The sequence below is a fragment of the Pinus tabuliformis genome, chromosome 3_2, assembly GCF_031772625.1.
Source record: "Pinus tabuliformis cultivar Carrire ecotype Pingquan chromosome 3_2, CPIR1, whole genome shotgun sequence".
In the NCBI taxonomy this organism is placed as follows: domain Eukaryota; kingdom Viridiplantae; phylum Streptophyta; class Pinopsida; order Pinales; family Pinaceae; genus Pinus; species Pinus tabuliformis.
Window position 1 is genome coordinate 1,029,495,365 of NC_142302.1, and position 24,879 is coordinate 1,029,520,243.

The window sequence follows — 24,879 nt, forward strand, 5'->3', positions numbered from 1 at the left end:
AGAACAACACTTGGGAGCTGGTTCCTAGACCAAAGGATAAGAATGTTATCGGAACAAAATGGGTTTTCAAAAATAAATTGAATGAAAATGGAGAAGTAATTAGAAACAAAGCCAGACTTGTTTGTAAAGGGTATGCGCAGCAAGAAGGAATAGACTTTGAAGAAACTTTTGCTCCTGTTGCAAGACTTGAGGCCATCCGAATGTTTCTTGCTCTCTCAAGTTGTCAGAACTTCAAAGTATTTCAAATGGATGTGAAATCAGCCTTTCTGAATGGAGACTTGAATGAAGAGGTGTACATTGAACAGCCAGATGGGTTCATTCTTGGAAATGATCCAAATCTTGTATGCCGATTGAAAAAGGCTCTCTATGGTCTCAAACAAGCTCCAAGGGCTTGGTACTACCGGTTGGACAAATATCTTCATCAACAAGGTTTTTCAAAAGGTTCAGCAGATAGCAATCTTTATATAAAAGTTGAAAATGACAAATTACTAATACTTGTTGTGTATGTAGATGACATTATTTTTGGCAGCAATGAAGAAGCTATGAGTCAAAGCTTTGCCTCGGTCATGCAGAAAGAATTTGAGATGTCCTTGCTAGGAGAACTGACATACTTCCTTGGTTTGCAAATCCAACAAAAGAAAGGAGGAATCCTTTTATCTCAAACCAAGTATCTCAAGCAGATTTTGAAGAAATATGGCATGGAAGATGCAAAACCAGTATGTACACCCATGGTCACAGGATGTAGTCTCAGTGCAAATGATGAATCTGCAGCAGTACATCAACCAACCTACAGATCTATGATTGGAAGTTTACTATATTTGACAGGTACCCGACCAGACATCATGCATGCAGTTGGAATAGTTGGAAGATTTCAGGCAAATCCAAAGGAGACTCATCTTCAAGCAGTGAAGAGAATTTTCAAATATCTTCAAGGGACTCAAAATTATGGCTTATGGTATCCTAGAGATACAGATCTCACTCTTCATGCTTATACAGATGCAGATTGGGCCGGAAGCGTGGATGACAGGAAAAGCACAAGTGGTGGTGCGTTCTTTATGGGTCCTAGACTGGTATCTTGGTTCAGCAAGAAACAGAGTTCAATTGCCTTGTCTACAGCTGAAGCGGAATATGTTGCTGCTGCATCTTGTTGCACCCAACTTCTTTGGATGATGCAGACTTTGCAGGATTATCAAATCACTTGTACACCTCCTATTCCTATCTTATGTGACAACACAAGTGCAATCAGCATCTCAAAGAATCCGGTTATGCATTCAAAAACCAAGCACATACCAATCAAGTACCATTTTCTCCGGGAACAAGTACTTGAACAGAAGGTCAAGCTGGAGTATGTTCCTTCTAAGGAACAAGTTGCTGATATTTTCACCAAACCGTTGCCCGGGGACACTTTTGAATACCTCAGGCAAAAGCTGGGGGTTGTTGATGCATCATCTTACTATTGATCATCTTCCTATTAATGGTATAGGCTCAGGGGGAGCACATAATGCATTGTTGGCATTATGGAAAAGGAGATCTTGGAAATCGCTGCAATATGTCTCTATCTCCTTCATGATGGATTTCTGGTTACAGATCTGGAGAAGCATGAGCATAGGGGGAGCATACCCTTTGCCCTTGATGTCAAAGGGGGAGAATGAAGCTGAAGATTATATGGTTGCCATCAAGTCCAAAGGGGGAGATTGTTGGCATTATGATTCAGGTGTTGTCCTTGATGGCAAACCCATTCAGGTGATAAATCAAGAAGGACGCAGGAAATATGTTCAGCAAGTGCGTCCCCGCAGGTATACCATGCAAAACCCGCGTCCAGGGACGCAGGCCAGCCGTTCAGGAGGTGCGTCCGCCCAGTGCACACATTTCAAGGCAGAGAAAATCACGTGGGGGTTTCTTGTGTGGTATCTAGCCGACGGTTTTGTGTTTCTATGGTGTCGGCTCGTGGTATTGTTCCATGTTTTGGGGAGAAGCTTGCCTATATAAAGCAAAGGAGTTCATTTGGATTGTATCATCTTGGTTGAATATCTCTTGGTGAGATCTAGTCCAAATCTATAAGGGCGAATCTTCTAATGGACTATGATCTATATGGCGCATGATCAGATCTGTGGATCTGAGTGTTTGGGTTGTTTCTGAAGTCCTCTTATCTTTTATATCTGAAGGGACGCAGATTCAGTGAAGACAAAGTGCGCCGGGACGCAGTACAGGGAAGGCTCAGGTGCGTCTCTGAGGCAAAGGACGCGGCGCGACTGTGGTATTGGGTGCGTCTCTGAAGCGAAAGACGCGGCGCGATAGTGTTGCTGGGTGCGTCGGTCGCAGAAAAACAAAAAGGAACAGTGCGTCTGCACGCAGAACAGCATAAGGTATACTGCGTCCAGTCGCAGGCCACAGAAAGAAAATATGCGTCCCTGTCTTAAGATGATCTGTTGACTGTATATTTCTGTTCATAAGGAGTTCTGGGTTGTTTCTGTAATTACTGATCTGATATCTGTAGTAGACTGTATCTGTTGTATACTTGTTGATCATTTGATTCTTCATGAAAAGAAGTAGGGGGTTGTAGCTCCCTTCCAGGAGAGACTGGAAAACGAGAGAGAGTTGTAGCTCTCTGCAGGTTGCAGCCTGCGTGCTGGTAAAGGACTGCACCAGTACAAAATCATTGTAAAAAGAATTTCTTGAAAGAAGATAGAGACATATTGCAGCAGGTGGTTTTTCTCCCGCATTGGGTTTCCACCTTACATCTTGTGTTCTTTGGTGTGACTGTCTATTCTCTTTATTCATGCTCATTGTTTTATGGTACTGATATGCAAGAATAATTCAAAAGATCAAATAAGGAAGATTTGGTAAATTGCTAGATAATACTGATTCACCCCCCCTCTCAGTATTATTTCCAACACTCTCCAGCAACCGTATTTTAATCAATGGAATCCAGGCTGGGCAGCCCAACAAATGCCATTTCCTCAACATCAATAGTCTCTTTCCTTACCATCCAATACTCCTCCAAATAACCAGGCAATTAGACCGTAGCTGCCTGTGCAACCCAATCCTAACCCAAATAATAATAAAGCCTTGCAAGTAATTGATATTCAAAATCAGTCTGTCTCCCCCATGCAATGTAACGATGTCCACCTTCGCTCAGGAAGAATTGTTGAACCAATCATTGATGACATTACTGACTCTGATAAAGAGGAAGTTACAAAAGAAAAATCAGCTAATGCTGAAACAGTAGAGGTAGCATCTAACAACAACGATCAAACAGCAGATCCACCATTTCCTGAACGACTGGCTCTCACTAAAACACTTGAGAAACCTGCTTTTAACCTTTTAGGCTAGCTACAGAATTTATAAGTTAAAATCCCATTATTGCAAGAATTAAGAGATGTTCCCATTTATGCTAGGACTGTTAGAGATATTTGCATAAAAAAAACCTGGAAGAAAAGCTAAGGAGCCCCTCACAGTTCATGTGCTGGGAGAACTGACTGCTTTAATGACAGAAAAAGATCATCCTGTAAAATATGGTGACCCTAGTCACCCTACAGTAACAGTCCAGGTTGGAAAAACTTTTGTCTCTAAAGTTCTAGTAGATTTAGGTGCTGCAATAAATATTATGACACTTGAAACAACACAATTGCTTCAGTTAAAAAACTTTATTAGGGAAACTCCAACCATCTTAGAATTGGTTGATCACTCTACAATTAAACCGGAAGGGGTCATTGAAGATTTAATAATTTCTGTAGAATCCTGGAATTACCCAGCTGACTTTGTGGTGTTACAAACTAAAACAAAGTTGGGGGGTCATCGGCTGATTCTAGGAAGACCTTGGCTGGCTACAGCAGATGCTTTCATCAGTTGTAGATCAAGATCAATGACCATCTCTAATGGGCAGGAAACCAAACAGCTTACCCTCTATCCTCATGCTGCACCCATGATTAATAATGACAATTCTGTATGGGTAGATTATGAGGATGAAGAAACCCAACCTATATTGACTATCGGACAAGCCTTAACCTTCAAAGACTCTACCGAAGATGAATTAATCAGCAGCTTCATTTCTGAACCTTCTTCGGTTAGCCCAGAAATGTATAATCACTTCACTGCAATCTTAGAATCTGAATCTCAGCAGAACCTAAAAGATAAAAGTTTATTTCAGACAACAGTAGGCAGCCCCTCCAAAAATACAACAATAGAAATTGAGCCTGGAAAAACATTAAATATAAATCCTAACTTAACTGATAATGAAAAACAACAGTTAATAAAGTTACTCCAGGAAAATAAAGAAGCATTCGCATGGGACTATACAGACATGAAAGGGATCTCCCCTGAGCTATGCACTCACCGTATTTATATTAAAGAGGGATCCCAGCCAGTCTGTCAACCCCAGCGGCGAATGAATCCCAACCTAAGGGAAATTGTGAAGGAGGAACTTCAGAAACTCTTGAATGTAGGATTTATATATCCTATATCTGATAGTGAGTGGGTTTCTCCACTTGTAATTGTACCCAAGAAAAATGGCAAATGGAGAGTATGTGTGGATTACATAGCACTGAATAAAGCCACCCAGAAAGACCATTTCCCTTTACCATTCATTGATCAGGTATTGGATAATTTGGCAAGTAAGAAATTCTTTTCATTCTTGGATGGGTTTAGTGGATATAATCAGATTAAGATTGCACCCCAAGACCAGGACAAGACCACATTTACTAGCCCATGGGGGACCTTTGCTTACAGGGTACTTCCATTTGGGCTATGTAATGCTCCAACAACATTTCAAAGAGCAGTGATAGGGATTTTTTCTGATATGCTAAATGATTCATTAGAAATATTTATGGATGACTTTACTCCTTATGGAGTGACTTTTGAGGATGCACTGCAGAATCTTGAAAAAGTACTTAAGCGATGTATAGAAGCACACCTTGCCTTAAGTACTGAAAAGTGTCATATGATGATGAATCAAGGTATTGTATTGGGTCACTTCATCTCATTCCTAGGAATTCAAGTCGATCCAGCTAAAATACAGGTAATTCAGACCCTCCCTATCCCCAAAACACAAAATGATGTAAGAAGCTTTTTAGGACATGCTGGATACTATAGAAGATTTATTAAGAATTTTTCCAAAATAGCTTGTCCTCTATTTGTGTTATTAACAAAGAATGTTGAATTTAAGTGGACTGATGATTGTGAAAAAGCATTTAATGAACTCAAACATCCGTTGTCTGCAGCTCCCATTTTGAGAGGACCTGATTGGGCACTACCCTTTCATATATCCTCTGATGCCTCAGACACTGCAATTGGAGTTGTCTTGGGTCAGGAAGAAAATAGTCTTCCCTATGCCATTTATTTTATCAGTAAGAATATGACACCAGCTGAATTGAATTATACAGTCACTGAGAAGGAATTCCTAGCAGTTATTTATGCTATCAATAAATTTCGACATTATATTACTATTTACACTACTTTTGTGCATACTGATCACTCAGCCATTAAATACTTGATGAATAAATCAGTTACAAATGCCCGAGTCACCAGATGGTTGTTACTATTACAAGAATTTGACATCACAATTGTAGAAAGGCCAGGAAAAGAAAATGTAGTTGCCGATTTCCTTTCTCGATTAAAAACTGATGAAAATGCTCCAGTAGATGATTCTTTTCCTGATGAATATTTATTTGCAGTATCTGCTCACTCACCTTGGTATGCAGACATTGCCAATTATCTAGTTGCAGGAAAATTACCATCACACCTATCACACAGGGAAAGAAGAAAGATCATTCAGCAAAGTGCTAGGTACAGCCGGATAAGCGGGTGTCTTTTCCATATAGGAATCAATCAGGAAATCCGAAGGTGCATTGGTGAAGATGAAATTTATGATGTACTAAAAGCTTGTCATGATGGCCCTTGTGGAGGGCATTTTGTAGATAAGAGGACAGCACACAAGGTACTCAGAATGGGTTATTATTGGCCATCACTTTTCAAAGATGCCAGAAAATATGTGAAGGCCTGTGATAGCTGTCAAAGAATGGGCTAGCCTAATCACAGGGATGAAATTCCACTCAATCCCCAGGTAATTCTTGAACCTTTTGAGAAATGGGCATTATATTTTATAGGTCCCATTAATCCTCCATCCAATCAAAGAGTGTACATATTAGTATGCACAGATTACATGACTAAATGGGTAGAAGCTAAGGCACTCCTTAAAGCTAATGAAGAAGCAGTACTAACATTTTTATTTGAAGAAATCTTTGTTAGATTTGGATTGCCTAGAGACTTAGTCACAGATGGAGGACCTCCTTTCAACTCTCATGGCTTCAAAAATACGCTCCAGAAATATCATATTAAGCACAAAATGACTACACCTTATCACCCCCAAGCAAATGGGCAGGTAGAAAGCACCAATAAAGTCATAGAAGCCATCCTAACAAAAAAAATAAAGGAGAATAGAAGGGATTGGTTTCAAAGGTTACCCGAGGCATTATGGGCCTATAGAACTACTTGGAGGAATACTACAGGCTTTTCATCTTATGAATTAGTTTTTGGAAAGAACGCTATTTTCCCTGTAGAGTTTGAGATCAAAACTTTAAGAACTGCTTTAGCTGTTAACCTTGATTTGATTGATGCATAGATAGCCAGGTTACAGCAACTTCAAGAATTGGATGAGAAGAGACTGGATGCCATCCATCAAACAACCATGATACAGCAACAAAGAAGCAGGTGGCATGACAGAACCATCAAGCAAAAGCAGTTCCAGAAAGGTAACTGGGCTCTACTTTATGATTCCCGTTTCGAGAAATTACAAGGTAAGTTAAGAACAAGGTGGTTAGGGCCTTATGAAGTGGATGTTGTTTTTCCAAATGGGACAATTAGACTTTTAACAATTGATGGAAGCAGAACACCACTACTAGTGAATGGCTATCGACTCTGTTTATATCAGAGGCCTGTTTCTAAAAAAGATTTTAAATCCACTTGCATGGCAATTAAACAGTATTCTTTTCCAGGGGAACTTGTTGTTCCTCAAAGCACTTAAATTTTTGTTTATTTATGCATTTTTTTTAGGATAGATATTCTTTTTTAATTACTAGTAATCCCTGCCAAGGGTTACCATATTATATTTCAGTATTTTGCAGATTTGAGCTGTGGAAAATAGCTGAGAATGAAAGCTTTAAAGGAATCACTTTGCGGACTTGGAATTCCCGTTGCTGCAACACCAATTCCCGTTGTTGCAACACCAATTCCCGTTGCTGCAACACCTTTTCACGTTACTACAACATCTTTTCCCGATGATGTAACATCACTTCCAGTGGCTGCAACACCAAGCCCCGTTGCTGCAACACCACTTCCCGATCCCGTAATACCTTTTTAGCAATTCTCTCATTTATAAAAACACCAGTCTCTCCACTTCAGCCCCCAAGAAACGAATTTTTATAAAATACACCACTTCTTGTGATGATTACGATACTCCACTATCACTTCCCGTCATTATTATTAAAAATCGCCGGTATTCTCATGCTCTTAGACCCGCTGTAATCATTATGATCCAGCAAAAGATAAGACAAGACTTTTCGACGCAGCAACCAAAAAGGTAAAACATAAAGGTACGCATGATTATGTATGGACATTAAATAATAGTTAATGCGGAGAAGCTGATAGGACTACTAAATAATTGTACTTCCAATCATATCACTTACGCATAGGGGGGGGGATTACCAAAGCGCTCTCATAATTGCATACTACGCCAACTGCCGCCGCCCTTAACTCTCCCGGTAATATGTAAAAGTCACCTTATCACGGCATGTTACCATTTGCAACGGTTTACTCTGAACTGAACTCGGAAGCTCGGCTCTGAACTGAGAATTTCACTGAAACAGCAGCTATGGGAGGAAATCCCATCACATACGAACCTGGCACAACAGCACTTCTTGAGCTCTATCCTGAGGTTTATCAAATCTTCCTGCAAGCGGGATGGCTAGATTACTTCAGGAGACTTCCAGACTTCGACGCGCAGCAAGTCCTCGAGTTTGCATGCAATTTAACAGAAGGATTTTCTGTCGTTCAAGGAGTCCAAATCCCAGTCACGGAGGAAGTCATAGCCCAAGTTACCGGGCTACCAGCTAATGGCATACGGTGGTTCAGTAGGAAGCACTTTATCCTTAATGCGTAGCAGGATTTTCTTCAACCGGGCGAGCAGGTGGAACCGAAGGGCAGAGGTGTAGAACTTCAGTCATTGCCTCAACCGTGGCCAAACGTTGCTGAATTTGTGAAGCAATACCTGACGTGCGAAGGCCGGTACCAGGTAATTTACCAGCACGATTTCGTCTTGTTGAATCATTTGAGGAATGGTCAGTTGATAAATATGCCATATTATTTATTGGGATGTCTTAAAAATATGTCACATTACACTGTCAACGCAAAGCGTCCGCTTCTTTCCTTGAAACACCACTGTTTAGCTCAATTGCTGATAAATAGAGGCCTCGCCTTAAATAACCTTCCACCCCCCATTAATCCCCATCAAGAGGTAGAAATTCCACAGCCGGAACAGGAAATTCCTCATCAGGAAGAGGAAATTCTTCACCAAGCGGAAGACATACCTCAGCCAGATGTAGAGATCCCTTAGCAAACAGAGGATATTCCTAAGAAAATACCCGTAGAAATCCCTCAGCAAGCAGACGAAATTCCAGAAAAAATGCCCAAATAAGTCCTCCAGCAAACACCCCCACAAGTTGCTGAAAATGAACAATCAGCAGTAGAAATACCCACGGAAACAACCCCATCCCCCAATAGAACCAATCCTTCCATTCCCATACTTGGTATTTCTACTGATGACTCTGATGACAACATCCCCATTACCCTGCTCAAAAGAAAAATGCAGCGGAAAAATGAAACCCCACCAAAAAGAAGAAGAACTAGGGCTTCAGCTAAAGCAGCTGCTATCTCTGCCACTGTCCCTATCTTAAAGAAAGCCAGCCTGAAAAGAAACATGTCTGAATTCCCTGCTTCTCTACCCAAGCAAAGAACTCGGTCGTCTGTAATAGCTGAATCTCCTAGCCACACCCCTTCCACCTCACCACCCATCACGTTAAAAACCCGCATTCCCACCAGCCCTGGAAACTCCTCTCCCTCACCCTCGGAGGCTAAGATGCAGAGTGTTCACAGTTTCATGACATCATATTTTAAGGCATCTGATACACAAGAACCAGCTGCCGACACCCAAGGTAATATTGGCCAGGAAGCTGCAACACAAGAAACAGCCACTACCCCAGGTGACACACAAGAACCACCTGTCGAGAGTATAAGGGATCAAATCAATGTTGAAGCACAATCTCTGCCTCCACTGGAACCTGCTGCTCCACAAGCTCAGCCTACCATATCTGCTCTGCAGGAAGAAATTGAATTTCTGAAACCCCAAATCTAGGATTACCAGGAGGAAATAATAAGGATCAAGGAAGCCTATCAAAATGAATTTAGCCTGCACATTTTAGCACGAATAGCATCTGCGGCAGAGAAGAATAAGGAGAATGAATATATGTGTGCCAATTGTGGCGAGATATATACTCAAGCAGGATACAAAGTAGTGGCAGAACCAATGTCTGAGTCCCTGTTGTTGTGGTTGAAACAAAAGAACCTGTTGTTACACAGACGGAAACACCACAACCCTTTGCTGAGACAGAAGAACCTGCTGTCACACAAGAACCAGCAGGCTCTCCAGAAAAGGTGCAGAAGCAGACAGAAGAACCTGTTGTCACACAAGAACCAGCAGGATCTCCAGAAAAGGTGTAGGAGCAGATAGAAGAACCTGTTGTCACACAAGAACCAGCAGGCTCTCCAGAAAAGGTGCAGGAGCAGACAGAAGAACCTGTTGTCACACAAGAACCAACAGGCTCTCCAGAAAAGGTGCAGGAGCAGACAGAAGAACCTGATGTCACACAAGAACCAGAAGGCTCTCCAGAAACGGTGCAGGAGCAGACAGAAGAACTTGCTGACACACAAGAACCAGTAAGTTCTCCAGAAACTGCACAAGAGCAAATAGAAGAACTTGCTGAAACACAAGAACCAGCAAGTTCTCCAGAAACTATGCAGGAAGTAACATGGAATAAAGAAGAGGAAAAGTCACCACAGCCTACCAAAACTGTTGTATTGGTCATAACACAGGAAGCGGGAGGAAATAAAGAGGAAAATATAGACTCACCTCGGCCTACCCAAAATTCCATGGAACAAGAGGAAGAAATAGTTACAGAAGGAAATGAAGAAAACATAGACTCGCCCAGGCCTATTCAAATTGCCATGGAATGAGAAGAAAAAGAAGAAAATGAAGAAGAAAACATAGACTCACCCAGGCCTATTCAAACTACCATGGAACGAGAAGAAAAAGAAGAAAATGAAGAAGAAAACATAGGCTCACCCAGGCCTATTCAAATTGCCATGGAACGAGAAGAAAAAGAAGTTACAGGAGGAAATGAAGAAGAAAACATAGGCTCACCCAGGCCTATTCAAATTGCCATGGAACGAGAAGAAAAAGAAGTTACAGGAGGAAATGAAGAAGAAGGCATAGACTCACCCCCGCCTACCCAAATTGCCATAGAACAAGAAGAGGAAGCAGATACACAGGAATCAGTATAGAATATAGAACATGAAGAGGAAACAGTAGCAGGAAATGGAAAGGAAGACATTGGATCATCCCGGCCTACTCCAATTATCACAGAGCAGATTATCCTTGTTGATGCCTTTACACAAATAGAACTTCCCTCTGTTAGCGATGCATGCACAGAAACAGATAGTTTTCAAGAATTAAAAGGAAAGTGGTGGAGAGAATATGAGCTGTCACAAGGCAAAGCATTCCAACAGCAAAAGGGGACCTGGTTCAATTATGCATATAAGAATTGGGAAGCACTTGAGCAGTGTAGAGCTCAGTACAAAGAATTTAACGAACTAAAATCCATATTGTCCCAGATGTTTGAGTTATTCCAAAGAATACTTGCCACAAGGAAACCCTCTTTCAATTATGTAACATTTTTTAGGGAAAGACTGACATTCTTACAGATAAAGGCAGTTAGAGAAGGTAGACCTTATCAGGTGGTTACATCAGAAAAATTTATGCAAACCTTTGTAGAGGCACCTAAAAATGATCAAAATCTGTTATGCCAGCTTTATCTCCATAATGAAGCCATGTCCGAAGAAAGAAATATGAATATGCAACCCGTTGTTGGCGACATACAGCTGAGATCTTTCATCTCCTTTTTAGCCAACCAACTTACATGGCAGAACGCTTTTACCTCAGCTCAACATAATGAACAGAATTTCCTTCTGTGGATTAGGGCTGAACCTCAGAACGCAGCCACCTTCATTGCACTGCATCAAAGAATGATAAGTGATCCTGAAATGAAGGACCACGTTAGGCAACTACAAGCAGTGGTCCTGAGAGACTGTCAACACTATGTGAGAACTATGGCACCCTTGGCTGTCAAGGCAAATAACTTGTTCTGGGAAAACTGCCCCAAGGAGAGGCAGGAATATCACCCTTATAATCCACCTAATTTACAGGCAGCACTCTCAAGGGTACCTTACTATGTTAGATGCATGCAACACTGTGCTGAAAATTGGATTGGCTACAAATTTGAATTTCCACTTCTATGGTTATCTGGTGAACAATACAAGGGCCAATTTGGATCATCCAAAAAGGAAGAAGCAGCAGCATGGAGGCAACTACATACTGCCTGTGGGTTCAGAGATAAGTTTGATGCCACTTCCTATAACTATTGTCTCAGTAATCTACACTGTTCATCGCAGTACTCCGATTCAGACTCAGAGTAAGAATTGCATGAGGACATGCAATCTCTTCAATTGGGGGGGATGTTAGGATTCAGAATTGACCGTTTTTGACCTTATATTTTGGCCATAATATTATCCTTTTTCAGTTCAATAGTTGAAAGCTTTGATTACATAATGACTCAATCACCCCAAGGTATGAAGTAATTTTCCAGATATCTATATGTTTAATTGTTCATTACATATTCATGATTATCTTTATATTTATCTTTGGAAAAGCTAACTAAGTTGCCAAGTAACGTCTGCAGGAATTATAATTCCTAGTTGTTGTAACACCAGAAACAGCAACTATGCAGTTGCTGCAACACCAGAAGCAGCAACTACGCAGTTGCTGCAACACCAGAAGCAGCAACTACGCAGTTGCTACAGCCAGCAACGACAACTATCTAAAGCAAGGGAATGCCATTTTGCAACAACTGGAAATAACAAACGGCAACTATCTGAAGATCGCCAGAATTCCACGCTAATGCAGCACGATCAGCAACTGTCCAAAAAGGGTAAAACACAGTTGCTAAAATATCAGGAACAGCAAGGGTTTACTAAATCAGCAACCATGGGGAAACAGTGAAGGATAATGCGAGGATCCCAAGAAGACGGTCGAAGTTCGGTTACCAGCTGTGTAACAGAAAGAAATCCAAGAAAGAATACATTGTCACACTGTTGTAACAACATCCTGTAACTCTTATTTTTGACATAAAGGTTTAACTAAATGAACTATGATAGTCTATTGTAATAGATGTCTCCTCTATAAAGAGGAGACACTACATTAGAGAAAGGGAGAAAAATAGTTTTGTAAGGGAAATTTTGAAAGACAACAGCAAAGTCTGAACTTTCATTGTAACTGGATCTTTTGGCAGATGAATAGAAGATTGTTCTGAGCATCTAATCTAGCATTTGTGTTCTGGGGAATCTTGTGAGAGGGACTGGGCCCACCTTCCTCACAAGATTCACCCATTTAATTTTCTGTCAAGTGTGTAAGTATGTTTGGTAATTTCTTTTTGTTGGTACTCTGTTTTGGATTCTGTAGCATTACCTCTGATGATTTCCTTTTTGCTAGTACTCTGTTTTGTTAATTACTTGAGGCTGTAAGAGAATATTTCACCGATGAATTAGAATTCCAATGCGTATTAGCAATCTGGTTACAGGGGCAGGTGCTAAACGTCCTTACCAAGAAGATAGGGTCCTGATCCTCTGCTAACAGAGCATCCATCACTTTTCTTTTCAGATTTGTCATCTTAAATTTACTGCTTTCATTTTCTCTTCACAGTACACTGTTATAACATAACGTGAGAATTACGTATACTACAGCTTTTTAATGCTTTTAGAGTTAAGTACATACATTACGCGGTAGCCTTTGAAATAAAAGACTTTCCCAGGTTGACAATTTAATGTGGTACTTGATTGTTAATCAATAAACAAATCAACTAGCCAACACAACGTTTTTTAAGAGAAAAATTGTTTTAGGTAGTTAACTTCCAGGAGGTCTCTAGAGATATTGAAAGCATATTTTTGAAAATTGAAAGAGGTTTGTATTACTAACATACTGAAATAGAAAAGCCTCTTTCAGTTTCTTCAAATTCATTATGATCTTGGAGAAATGGGTGACTAAACGTGCGCCACAAAACTGCTGTAGGTGCAAGTTTTTCACAGGCATATTTCTCTGTTTGACACCTATTTTTGTAAGGCACATTCTGGGAGGTAGGGAATGTTTTTCAAAAATCCAAGAGAGGTTTCTATTCAGCATGGATTGGTTCACAAAATCCTCCTTCAGGTTTTCCAAATATAGTTTTTATGAGAAGTTATGAGCTCTGTCCCAAGACCTATTTTTCAGCCAACACAGAGCAAGGGACAGTCTCCTAGTTTCTAGGAACAGCAAAAGGATGAGTCATCAAGGGCCAGCTGGAAGGTTATGGGCTCCATAAAATTCGACTTCATAGAGTTTTATGTGTCAAAAGGAGTGTTTAATTCCTAGATAAGGTTGTTTTAGTCATAATAAGGAGTTGCACTCCTAGTTGTGTTAGGTCTCTAGGACTACTAGTTAGTTGTCAAATGCATTTAAAGTTTTGTTTTATGGTTAGAATAGGTGTCACTGATGGCAAATTCGAATTCCCGTCATGATGGAGAGAGGAATCCAAGCATGTAAAGAGGTCTAAATATAGCAGAACATCTGATGTACAAAGGTTGGAAAATGTTAGAGAAGAGGACTACTTTTGTAAATGCTATGCAGGGATTGATATATACAGGAGCAGTTGGACTTTTCTGAAGCTGAGATTCTTAGTGTACTTCAGTGAGCTTCATATTTTATCTTTGATATGCTTTACTTCCATATCTTAATGCTTATTACTCAAAATTCATGGAAGAACTTCTCTGACTTCCTTTAAGTGTTAAACTATGGTGAAATGAGTTCTTGGGCCCTATCTTTGCATGTTTTTCTTCAATGTTTTAATACTTATTACTCAGAATTCATGTTTACTCATGGTCTGACTTCCTTTAGGTATTAAACTCTGATCTATCACTTTAAATTCTTTCCTTTTGAATGCCTTGATGTATCATTACTCAGAATTCATGCCTACATGCTCTGACTCCTATGAACTTCAAGTTATTGAGACTTTCTTGAATGTGTCACTCTTTGATTGAAGTATATACAAGCCTCAGTTTTATAAGAAGAGCTATTTTTTATCCTTATCTCTATCACTGACTCCATAGCCCAATGGTAGCAAGTCTCCATCTTCCAATCTATAAACATATAAAATCACAAACCATAGAGTTAGCCATCTATCCATATCTTTAATCAATATCATTAACCCTTTGAGAGAGCCCTCTCAGGTTGAGGAGGATAATCCTCAGCCAAAAGTAGGTTTGAAATATTTACTTAGAGTCAACCTGATCAACAGCCTATCAGGACCTGATTTTGAGATAACATTTTGGTGCGTCTGTCGGGAGCCTGAAGATTATTTATTCCCGAAAACAAGAGACTGAACTTCTGAAGGTAGCAGGAGCTAAGAAGATTTTTCGAGGCTGCAATCTACCTTGGCGACTCCGTTGTTGAAGAATTCGAAATTCATAGATTCATGGCGATTCCACTGGAGTTATGAAGGACCCAGATGCTACCATTCTTATTTCAAGGTATGCATGCATAAATTTTTCAGGAATTCATGGTTTCCCAAATCATTTTCCCAAGGATGCATATTTTCTAAGGAATGGTCCAAAATTCATTGGAGAAAATTTGAGTTTAACTTTGAAGCATCTATCTGAGTTCTGTGATTTTATCGAGCTTCTTAGAGTTAAACATGAAGATGTTTGCATTATGTTGTTCTATGATTCATTTCAAGTGAAATGCAAACAGTGGATTGAAGGCTTTCCTACCAAATCCATTAAGTCATTTGAAGACTTTTGGTTTATGTTCTTGGAGGAATGGATAGATAGATCAGATTTGGTGGCAAGCTTTCCTTCAATTCAAGGTTTCAAACAATGGAATGATGATCATATTAATGAAGAAATAGATGAAAATTTTTCTTTCTCCTTGTCTTCTTATCTAAAATCATTTCAGTGCAAGACAAAAGATAAGATGAAATTTTTGGATGAAGTTGCTAAGGACATTGAGAAAGACATTGAAGGTTTACAAGGTCAAACACAATCACATAGTCTTCATAATCATGATCATTATTTCCATAAGCTTTCTATGGCAGAACACAAGGAGAGAGTGTTGCTTCCTTTCTCTTTCACAATTGAGGAAGAGTAGACTGTTATTGAAGATCAGTTTGCACAGCCAGAAAGTTACAAGAATCATCAAGCTAATCATGTATTCTGGAATTCTGTAGCTAAATACATGGAAGAGTTTTACTCTCCAGTGTTTCAACTTTTCAATGAAGATCAGAGGCAATTTCAGTGGCAGTGGTCATCACAATATCATAGTGGCTCTGAACTCCGATGTAGTCAAAAAACTCAAATATCATATAAGACAAATGATTGGCTACATTGGAAATTTCACATTGATTGAGCTGAAAGAAGTTTGAATCGATAGGGTAGGTAGGTAGGAAAACGCAAATAAGCTCAAGGTCAACTAAGCATTTTTCAGTAGATGTAGATTTCTTTCTCCTACAGTCATCATCAAGCTTAAGCCCGAGGTGAAGGCCCAAGAAGCTTGAAGGGGATGTTTGTCAAACAAATCTATGTTTTTCATAAAATGGACAAAGCACTGGACCTGCGAGTTCTTAGTGTACTACAGGAGCACACTATCCCAAGTGGAGCCACTGTTATCACTTAAGAATTTTAATGCCAAAATTTATCATACTAGCTTGATGATAAAGGTCAGTGTTAGTCTAAGTTTGGTTTCGTTTTTCCTTAGATTCTGAGTCTTAGGAGGTCTTGAGTCAAACATGCATTCTCATCTATCACTGGTCACCCTCATTCATCACCGATCTCATAGCCATGTTTCAGTTTGGTTTAAAAATCATTATGTACCACAAAGCCATTTTAGGTGATTGCGTAGCGCATGTAACCATTCTGAAGTGTTTTCGCAGTGCATTAATCCCGTTTAGCAGTTTCGCAGCGCAAAATTCCATTAGGTGATTTCGCAGCGCAATAGTCCTTTAGGTGTTTTCGCAGCGCATAATTCAAAATTTACACTAACCGCATTATGAAATCAGAGATTCATGCATTCCGCAGCGAATCTTTCCCAACTGTCAAACCTATCAAGTTAATCTATGGTTGCATCATTCTTTGTCAGTTCATGCACTCCACATATCACGTAAAACCACTTATCTCCATTATCATAACCACTAGGTACGTTGATACACACGGAATACAAGTTCCAAGGAAGGCCAGATACGCACAGTTTTAATGATGATTGTAAACCTTGCATGAGAAACAAATCTACAAGATTTCAATTTCAAAAAACATTGTCATCAAGCGAGGCAGAGTTTGGATTTTGATCAACACTAGCATTTCAGCTTCCATTACACTCAATCTTCATGAAGGGGTCGGCAGAAAGGAAATACCACAGATCAGGCAAATGTCCGAGAAACGAGCCTTAAGGTTTGGATATAACCTTGAAGAACAGAGAGGTCGAACAAGCATTTAAACAAGCTAGATGTTGGAATTTTTGCAAGAAGCTCCAGGGAGGACATGCACAAGTGACTAAGGAATTTGCACTGATTTTCACAGGGCTAAACTCAAAGGTTGGCATGTTGGAATTGCAGGTTTCACCAGACATGATAGGCACAGTTACAGAAATACCAAGAGGGCAAGAAAATTGGTTCAAGAATTTCAAATTTGACATGAATCCATGCAAAGAATTTCTAAAGCAGTAGTTCATTAACTCAGATTTGAGCAAGTCTGTTCCTAGAAGTTATGTTAAAGAATCATATGCTCAATTGCTTACTTGTATACAGAAGTATCTGACCTGTGAAGGGATATTTAACAAAGTGTATTCATGCCATTTTAAACTGTTGTTGCATTTTATAGGGAAAACATCTATTGATCTACCTTTTCACTTGTTCCACAGCTTAAGTAAAATGTGTGATAAGGTACAACTGAGAAAGGAAGCCTGTGAGACTTCACTATTCCACCATGGCTTGGTTAAGTTAATGGTTCTGCATGAACTCCAGAAGGTAGGCAGAGACTGGAACACATTCATATTCATGTCCGGTTTCAAGAGCAAGACCAGTCTCAGCCCTCTAGCAGCAAAAGAACCTTCAGCAACAACCAGTCCTCAAGCAGAAGCAAGATCCAAGAGGGTTTCAAAGTTAAAGGCAAGGAAACAAGTTGGAGAGTCTACCAAGCCACTGACTATTCAGGATACACCCCAGCAGTCAATTAAAGGAAAAACTCAGGTCAAAGAAACTGTACATGAATCAAGCACAAGAGAAGGTTACAAGAGGTAGAGCCAAAGGTAAGTGAGATAGATTAAGGACCTACAAATTCAAATTGAGCAAACTAGGAGGACAATCTCAGCATAAAAGAACCGGGCAATAAGTGATTGGAGCCTTAACCAATTTTTTTTGGTTAGAAAATTACCTTCTTGAACATGTTTATGGATGAATTATGTCAAAGATGTGTGGCCTGTTGGCATAAGGTGAAGTCGTTCAAAAAATCCCAAGAAAGATAATTAAAAATAAAAAATAAACAAACTGTGTTTCTGACTCACACAGCAGTTTCGTTGCGTGCTACGAAACTGCTGAAGGTGACAATTTTGTTTTTTGAGGATCTATCTTGAAAGAAAAAGAAGATTATTTTGAAAGGGATGTTGCTGCAAAGGTGTAATGAGATCACTTGAGAATTTTTGAGCCCTAATCGAAAATAAAATACAAGAAATGAAGACATATACACATGCTCAACCTTCCACTACGAAATCACTGAAGCAACGTTTTTCAGGAGAAACACTGTTTTAGGTAGTTAACTTCCAGGAGGTCTCTAGAGAAACTGAACGCATATTTTTGAAAAGTGAAAGAAATTTTTATTCCTAACATATTGAAATAGAAAATCCTCTTTAATTTTCTTCAAATTGATTATGATCTTGGAGAAATGGGTGACTAAACTTGCGCCACGAAACTGTTGTAGGTGCAAGTTTTCCACAGGCATATTTCTCTGTTTGACACCTATTTTTCTAAGACACATTCTGGGAGGTAGGGAAGGTTTTTCAAAAAACCAAGAGAGGTTTCTATTTAGAATGGATTGGTTCACAAAATCCTCCTTCATGTTTTCCAAATATAGTTTTTATTAGAAGTTATGAGCTCTGTCCCAAGACCTATTTTTCAGCCATAACAGAGCAAGGGACAGTCTCCTAGTTTCTAGGAACAGCAAAAGGATGAGTCATCAAGGGCCAGCTGGAAGGTTATGGGCTCCATCAAATTCGACTTCATGGATTTTTATGTGTCAAAAGGAGTGTTTAATTCCTAGATAAGGTTGTTTTAGTCATAATAAGGAGTTGCACTCCTAGTTGTGTTAGGTCTCTAGGACTACTTGTTAGTTGTCAAATGCATTTAAAGTTTTGTTTTATGGTTAGAATAGGTGTCACTGATGGCAAATTCGAATTCCCGTCATGATGGAGAGAGGAATCCAAGCATGTAAAGAGCTCTATATATAGCAAAACATCTGATGTACAAAGGTTGGAAAATGTTAGAGAAGAGGACTACTTTTGTAAATGCTATGCAGGGATTGATATATACAGGAGCAGTTGGACTTTTCTGAAGCTGAGATTCTTAGTGTACTTCAGTGAGCTTCATATTTTATCTTTGATATGATTTACTTCCATAGCCTTAATGCTTATTACTCAAAATTCATGGAAGAACTGCTCTGACTTCCTTTAAGTGTTAAACTATGGTGAAATGAGTTCTTGGGCCCTATCTTTGGATTTTTTTCTTCAATGTTTTAATACTTAATACTCAGAATTCATGTTTACTCATGGTCTGACTTCCTTTAGGTATTAAACTCTGATCTATCACGTTAAATTCTTTCCTTTTGAATGCCTTGATGTATCATTACACAGAATTCATGCCCACATGCTCTAACTCCTATGAACTTCAAGTTATTGAGACTTTCTTGAATGTGTCACTCTTTCATTGAAGTATATACAAGCCTCAGTTTTATAAGAAGAGTTATTTGTTATCCTTATCTCTATCACTGACTCCATAGCCCAATGGTAGTAAGTCTCCATCTTCCAATCTATAAACATATAAAATCACAAACCATAGAGTTAGCCATCTATCCATATCTTTAATCAATATCATTAACCCTTTGAGAGAGCCCTCTCAGGTTGAGGAGGCTAATCCTCAGCCAAAAGTAGGTTTGAAATATTTACTTAGAGTCAACCTAATCAGTAGCCTATCAGGACCTGATTTTGAGATAACATTTTGGTGTGTCTGTCGGGAGCCTAAAGATTATTTATTCCCGAAAACAAGAGACTGGACTTCTGAAGGTAGCAGGAGCTCAGAAGATTTTTCGAGGCTACAATCTACCTTGGCGACTCCATTGTTGAAGAATTCGAAATTCATAGATTCATGGTGATTCCACTGGAGTTATGAAGGACCCAGATGCTACCATTCTTATTTCAAGGTATGCATGCATAAATTTTTCAGGAATTCATGGTTTCCCAAATCATTTTCCCAAGGATGCATATTTTCTAAGGAATGGTCCAAAATTCAATGGAGAAGATTTGAGTTTAACTTTGAAGCATCTATCTGAGTTCTGTGATTTTATCGAGCTTCTTAGAGTTAAACATGAAGATGTTTGCATTATGTTGTTTTATGATTCATTTCAAGGGAAATGCAAACAGTGGATTGAAGGCTTTCCTACCAAATCCATTAAGTCATTTGAAGACTTTTGGTTTATGTTTTTGGAGGAATGGATAGATAGATCAAATTTGGTGGCAAACTTTCCTTCAATTCAAGGTTTCAAACAATGGAATGATGATCATATTAATGAAGAAATAGATGAAAATTTTTCTTTGTCCTAGTCTTCTTATCTAAAATCCTTTCAGTGCAAGACAAAAGATAAGATGAAATTTTTGGATGAAGTTGCTAAGGACATTGAGAAAGACATTGAAGGTTTACAAGTTCAAACACAATCACATAGTCTTCATAATCATGATCATTATTTCCATAAGCTTTCTATGGCAGAACACAAGGAGAGAGTGTTGCTTCCTTTCTCTTTCACGATTGAGGAAGAGTACACTGTTATTGAAGATCAGTTTGCACAGCCAGAAAGTTACACGAATCATCAAGTTGATCATGTATTCTGGGATCCTATAGCTAAATACATGGAAGATTTTTACTCTCCAGTGTTTCAGCTTTTCAATGAAGATCAGAGGCAATTTCAGTGGCAGTGGTCATCACAATATCATAGTGGCTCTGAACTCCGATGCAGTCAAAAAACTCAAATATCATATAAGACAAATGATTAGCTACATTGGAAATTTCACATTGATTGAGCTGAAAGAAGTTTGAATCGATAGGGTAGGTAGGTAGGAAATGCAAATAAGCTCAAGGTCAACTAAGCATTTTTCAATAGATGTAGATTTCTTTCTCCTACAATCATCATCAAGCTTAAGCCCGAGATGAAGGCCCAAGAAGCTTGAAGGGGATGTTTGTCAAACAAATCTATGTTTTTCATAAAATGGACAAAGCACTGGACCTACGAGTTCTTAGTGTACTACAGGAGCACACTATCCCAAGTGGAGCCACTGTTATCACTTAAGAATTTTAATGCCAAAATTTCTCATACTAGCTTGATGATAAAGGTCAGTGTTAGTCTAAGTTTGATTTCGTTTTTCCTTAGAGTCTGAGTCTTAGGAGGTCTTGAGTCAAACATGCATTCTCATCTATCACTGGTCACCCTCATTTATCACCGATATCATAGCCATGTTTCAGTTTGGTTTAAAAATCATTATGCACCACAAAGCCTTTTTAGGTGATTGCGTAGTGCATGTAACCATTCTGAAGTGTTTTCACGGCGCATTAATCCCGTTTAGCAGTTTCGCAGCGAAAAATTCCATTAGGTGATTTCGCAGCGCAATAGTCCTTGACGTGTTTTCGCAGCGCATAATTCAAAATTTACACTAACCGCGCTGCGAAATCAGAGATTCATGCATTCCGCAGTGAATCTTTCCCAACTGTAAAATCTATCAAGTTAATCTATGGCTGCATCATTTTTTGTCAGTTCATGCACTCCACATATCACGTACAACCGCTTATCTCCATTATCATAACCACTAGGTACGTTGATACACACGGAATACAAGTTCCAAGGAAGGCCAGATATGCACAGTTTTAATTATGATTGTAAACCTTGCATGAGAAACAAATCTGCAAGATTTCAATTTCAAAAAACATTGTCATCAAGCGAGGCAGCAATTCAAGCGAGGCAGAGTTTGGATTTTGAGCAGCGCTATCATTTCAGCTTCCATTACACTGAATCTTCATGAAGGGGTCAGCAGAAAGGAAAGACCACAGATCAGGCAAATGTCTGAGAAACGAGCCTGAAGGTTTGGATATAACCTTGAAGAACAGAGATGTCGAACATGCATTTAAACAAGCTGGATGTTGGAATTTTTGCAAGAAGCTCTAGGAAGGACATGCACAAGTGACTAAGGAATTTGCATTGATTTTCACAAGGCTAAACTCAAAGGTTGGCATGTTGGAATTGCAGGTCTCACTAGACATGATAGCCACAGTTACAGAAATACCAAGAGGGCAAGAAAATTGGTTCAAGAATTTCAAATTTGACATGAATCCATGCAAAGAATTTCTAAAGCAGCAGTTCATTAACTCATATTTGAGCAATTCTGTTCCTAGAAGTTATGTTAAAGAATCATATGCTCAATTCCTTACTTGTATACAAAAGTATCTGACCTGTGAAGGGATATTTAAAAAAGTGTATTCATGCAATTTTAAACTGTTGTTGCATTTTACAGGGAAAACATCTATTGATATACCTTTTTACTTGTTCCGCAGATTAAGTAAAATGTGTGATAAGGTACAACTGAGAAAGGAAACCTGTGAGACTTCACTATTCCACCATGGCTTGGTTAAGTTAATGGTTCCGCATGAACTCCAGAAGGTAGGCAGAGACTGGGACACATACATATTCATGTCTGGTTTCAAGAGCAAGACCAGTCTCAGCCCTCTAGCGGTAAAAGAACCTTCAGCAACAACCAATCCTCAAGCAGAAGCAAGATCCAAGAGGGTTTCAAAGTTAAAGGAAAGGAAACAAGTTGGAGAGTCTACCAAGCAGCTGACTATTCAGGATACACCCCAGCAGTCAATTAAAGGAAAAACTCGGGTCAAAGAAACTGTACATGAATCAAGCACAAGAAAAGGTTACAAGAGGCAGAGCCAGAGGTAAGTGAGATAGATTGAGGACCTACAAATTCAAATTTAGCAAACCAAGAGGACAATCTCAGCATAAAAGAACCGGGCAGTAAGTGATTGGAGCCTTAACCAATTTTTTTTGGTTAGAACATTACCTTCTTGAAGCTGTTTATGGATGAATTATGTCAAATATATGTGGCATGTTGGCATAAGGTGAATCCGTTCAAAAAATCCCAAGAAAGATAATTAAAAATAAAAAATAAACAAACTGTGTTTTTGACTCACACAGCAGTTTCATAGCGCGCTACGAAACTGCTGAAGGTGACAGTTTTGTTTTTTGAGGATCTATATTGAAAGAAAAAGAAGATTATTTTGAAAGGGATGTTGTTGCAAAGGTGTAATGAGATCACTTGAAAATGTTTTAGCCCTAATATAAAATAAAATACAAGAAATGAAGACATATACACATGCTCAACCTTGCGCTACGAAATCACTGAAGCAACGTTTTTCAGGAGAAAAACTGTTTAAGGTAGTTAACTTCCGGGAGGTCTCTAGAGCAACCGAAAGCATATTTTTGAAAATTTAAAGAGGTTTTTATTCCTAACATAATGAGATAGAGAAACCTCTTTCATTTTCTTCTAATTGATTATGATCTTGGAGAAATGGGTGACTAAACTTGCGCTACGAAACTGCTGTAGGTGCAAGTTTTTCACAGGCATATTTCTCTGTTTAACACCTATTTTTCTTAGACACATTCTGGGAGGTAGGGAAGGTTTTTCAAGAAACCAAGAGATTTTTCTGTTTAGCATGGATTATTTCACAAAAGCCTCCTTTATTGTTTCCAAATATATTTTTTATGAGAAGTTATGAGCTCTGTCCCAAGACCTATTTTTCAGCCAGAACAGAGCAAGGGACAGTCTCCTAGTTTCTAGGAACAACAAAAGAATGAGTCATCAAGGGCCAACTGGAAGGTTATGGGCTCCATAAAATTCGACTTCATGGAGTTTTATGTGTCAAAAGGAGTGTTTAATTCCTAGATAAGATTGTTTTTGTCATAATAGGAGTTACACTCCTAGTTGTGTTAGGTCTCTAGGACTACTAGTTAGTTGTCAAATGCATTTAAAGTTTTTTTTTATGGTTAGAATAGGTGTCACTGATGGAAAATTCGAATTCCCGTCATGATGGAGAGAGGAATCCAAACATGTAAAGAGCTCTATATATAGCAGAACATCTGATGTACAAAGGTTGGAAAATGTTAGAGAAGAGGACTACTTTTGTAAATGCTATGCAGGGATTGATATATACAGGAGCAGTTGGACTTTTCTGAAGCTGAGATTCTTAGTCTACTTCAGTGACCTTCATATTTTATCTTTGATATGCTTTACTTCCATAGTCTTAATGCTTATTACTCAGAATTCACGGAAGAACTGCTTTGACTTCCTTTAAGTGTTAAACTATGGTGAAATGAGTTCTTGGGCCCTATCTTTGGATGTTTTTCTTCAATGTTTTAATACTTATTACTCAGAATTCATGTTTACTCATGGTCTAACTTCCTTTAGGTATTAAACTCTGATCTATCACTTTAAATTCTTTCCTTTTGAATGCCTTGATGTATCATTACTCAGAATTCATGCCCACATGCTCTGACTCCTATGAACTTCAAGTTATTGAGACTTTCTTGAATGTGTCACTCTTTCATTGAAGTATATACAAGCCTCAATTTTATAAGAAGAGCTATTTGTTATCCTTATCTCTATCACTGACTCCATAGCCCAATGGTAGCAAATCTCCATCTTCCAATCTATAAACATATAAAATCACAAACCATAGAGTTAGCCATCTATCCATATCTTTAATCAATATCATTAACCCTTTGAGAGAGCCCTCTCAGGTTGAGGAGGCTAATCCTCAGCCAAAAGTAGGTTTGAAATAGTTACTTAGAGTCAACCTGATTAGCATCCTATCAGGACCTGATTTTGAGATAACAGGTCATGTGGTTTTTGTTTTGTAGGAAAAAAAGGTTTTTTCCAAGTAAGAATGCGCTCCAAAGCTTCATTGATCAAAAAAAAAAAAACCTTCTTTTTCAAAAATTACTAACCTTTTAAACTAGCTCACTTGGTCCAAAGTTACTTTATGAGAATAGAGGTCTTGGGTTCAAGTCTTTCTTTTCGTTGAGTTACTTTTTCAAAAAGAAAATGTAACTTATGTTTTAAAGTTACTTTATGTAAAAGTGTTCTCACCCATTATAAAGAGT